Source organism: Chrysochloris asiatica, unplaced genomic scaffold (genome assembly GCF_000296735.1).
Source record: "Chrysochloris asiatica unplaced genomic scaffold, ChrAsi1.0 scaffold00017, whole genome shotgun sequence".
Lineage (NCBI taxonomy): Eukaryota > Metazoa > Chordata > Mammalia > Afrosoricida > Chrysochloridae > Chrysochloris > Chrysochloris asiatica.
This window is the reverse complement of record NW_006408535.1, coordinates 10,250,538-10,253,818: the sequence shown is the minus strand read 5'-3', so window position 1 is coordinate 10,253,818 and position 3,281 is coordinate 10,250,538. Positions and strand designations below refer to the sequence as shown.

At 38.6% G+C, this 3,281-nt stretch overlaps 1 pseudogene; it reads left to right on the top strand.

Moving 5' to 3' along the window:
• Positions 1–439: 439 nt before the first annotated feature.
• LOC102838514 lies at positions 440–770 on the top strand (annotated as a pseudogene).
• Positions 771–3,281: the final 2,511 nt, after the last annotated feature.

Below are 3,281 nucleotides of genomic sequence, written 5' to 3'. Positions count from 1 at the left end.
GTGCCAATGCTAGATCACTCTGAAAGTACTGGTCAAGGATGAACTGAAATTGGTGAGAAAGTAAAAGTGAGTAGAAACTCTGGGTAGGGAGAAAGGGAAGAAGCCAGCACAGTTTACTTGTCTGACTGCAGGTTTCCCATAGTCACCATGTCTGAACTGGAGTGGCCCCAAAAGCAAATCAAGAGAAGGCTATTTTAATTACAGAACTGAGACTGTGTTTTGTGGTTTGAAGTGGCTGTAGAACGTTTTCTGACCTGCATGACTAGAAAAACCAAGACCTGTCTGAATTTTCATCCTGAAGCAAGAGAAGAAGTAGCTCAACAGAATGGTTATAAAGGGGTCACTGACTTGACATCGAGACCTCAGACCAGGGTTCCTGGGTTCCTCCCGCCTTCTTCACCCATTGTCGCCTGCGGCAGGCGGTTTCCACTGAGAAAAAATGTCCGCAATCCAGAACCTCCACTCTTCAACTGCTTTGCTGATGCAACTAAGGGTGATGACCTGCTTTCTGCTGGGACTAAGGATTATATCCATATAAGAATTCAACAGAGAAATGGCAGGAAGACCCTTAATTTCCAAGGGATCATTGATGATTACGATAAAAAGAAACTAGTGAAGGTGTTTAAGAAGAAATTTGCCTGCAATGGTACTGAAATTGAGCATCCAGAATATGGAGAAGGAATTCAGCTACAGGGTGACCAGCACAACACCAATTACTTGTAGATATCGGACTGGCTAAGGGTGACCAGCTGAAGGTTCATGGGTTTTAGGTGCTTGTGGCTCATGGAAGCTTAAGTGAGGATTTCCTTGCAATGAGAAGAAAAAATTTCTCTGTCCCTTGTCACAGTGTAAAACCTGTGAGTCAAAAACTACTGTTACAAAGGGAGTGATTATTTCTCCAGTCTAGGAGCAAAGGTCTCTAGGACCATCAACAGAGAAGAGCCAAGAGCGGGACCCTACCCAGAGAACGAGAGATGTCTGAGATGGAGACAGACACGATGACGTGGAGTGATGAAGCGGCTGGGGACTTGGGATCCAGAGAGGGAGAGGGACTGTGGGCCGAAGACTTGGGGGGGCAGGGAGTGTAGGGGGCAGGTTTCTAGGATATACCTTTTGGTCGGTTGATGATGCATGGAGGGGATTGGAACCATGGCAATGAAATGATATACGATGGAATGAATGTAAAACTAAAGTTCTCTCATGTAAACATGTAAACTATCACAATAAAACATTAAAAAAATATACTGTTACAAGAGTTCTAATTTTTACCATCATTTTAACATGCAATCAGTTGGTGACTGCAGACAAATTCCCTCAGTAACCCATCACAGTGCCTTCAAATGAAGGATATTTTTGTGCCATGGGGGGGAAAAAAAAACAATTTTAAGGTCAGGGCTAATATCAAATGTTTAATAAAATTCAAGTGGACATCTCTCCAAATCGATAAAGCTTTGCAAAAAGCTTATGAAAATGCTACCCCACTTAAAGCAACAGTTTCTAAATGGATCAAGTATTTCAAGGATGATCAGGAAGACCTCAAAGACAAGATACAAAAGGAAAGGCCATCAACATCAATAAGTGAAGAAACTAACTGAAGGCCAGAAACTGGAGGAAGATGACTGTACAGTTACTATTGATGCTATAGCTGCTGAAATTCAGAATTCACCTGGTTCAGCATTTCCAGTTTTAAGCAAATATCTTGGCCTCATCAAGCTTTTAGCTTGAAGGGTGCCAAAAGCGTTATGATTGATCAACACAGTGAATTTTCCCATCAGTCTTTTTAGGCAAGACCAGGGTACTGAAGATAATGTTATGAAACAAAGTAGAACATTTAAAAAGAGCACTAAGTTCCTTAAGAATGCCAAAACTGTCCCTTTGACCTGGCGTCAGTTGATGGAGGGCTTCTGGAGAGGCTTAGAGAGCTAGAAACTTCAGAACTGGGTAGACTTAGATGCAGGATATATAGAAAAACAACTTTACTTTTTGATATTTTTTGTTTAATAATGGTTTCTATTATTTTATAGCAATACTGTTTGATGTACTGTCATATAATGTAACCATTTAGGATCCACTTTTAACTTGGACCAATATAACTTCTTTATACAATAAACCGAAAAGAGCAAAAAAAAAAAAAAGGAATTGTTATAAAGGGAGACAGAGAGGTAGATAGAGATAAGGCTGCTTTCTGATTTTATCCCATGAGTCATGATGTTGCATTTGCTTTCCTCAGATTCTCAAAGTAGTTGTGACCTAAAGAAGCATTTTATATGGCTGCTCTAGGAATCAAACTTGTCACATGTTAAGTTAAAAAAAAAGTCTCAGGTTAAAACAGCCACTTCCATCAGATGTCCAGAGGATGAAAGCACTGCCCCACCATTACCAGCACTCCTACAAATGACTCCTGAACAGTTTTCAGATCTGTCAGCAATGCTTCATCCATTTCCATTTGTTCAAGTCCTATAGGATCCTCACAACATCATCACAATTTTTCTCTTCTTCACTGTCTGTTACATCAGTCCACTCAATGAGCTGGACCACACTGGATGGCATTAGAAAGCAGCTCTCCTCTGTCACCCTGCTACTTTAGATGTCCTATTTAGGCCCATTGCTCCAGAAATTTCATGAACATTCAAGAGTTTTTCCCAATCATTTTTAGTTATTAAAAAGTCTGACGCATTACCAAAAAAAAAAAAAAAAAAGACTGCTAAAAAATATTCTTTGGACTGAGAACCAACGCCACCCAGAATTCAATCCCGAAACAGAAGAATTTAAAGTAAAACAAACCTGCAAGACTGAAAATAGGGAACCAGAGATATCAATGTATAATGAAGTTAATTACAAAGCAAAAAGAGGGAATAGTATAGATACAGAACTTCCAAATGGCAAGGAAGTCAAACAGAGTTTAATATAAAATATATTATTTTGCCCTATAATTTATTTAAAAATTAATAAATTATAGGGTAACCTCTAAGAAAAATAATATGCCTGTACATCAAAGTAAAAAAAAAAAAAAGAAAATGAAAAGAAAACCCACAAACAAAATGAACTCAGCAGAGAAAATTATGTGGAACAAAGAATCCAGCCGTACCATAAAAAAAACACACAGAAAAAGAACAACAACCAATTCATAACTATCGATAATTACACTGAATGTAAATGGATTAAATGTACCAGTCAAGAGACATAAAGATCACAAAAGGAGAAATACTTCATAGGACCACTACTGTAAAAGACTAAGAAACAGAACCCATACTAAAGGGGGGAAATTCTTTGCTGGTTAC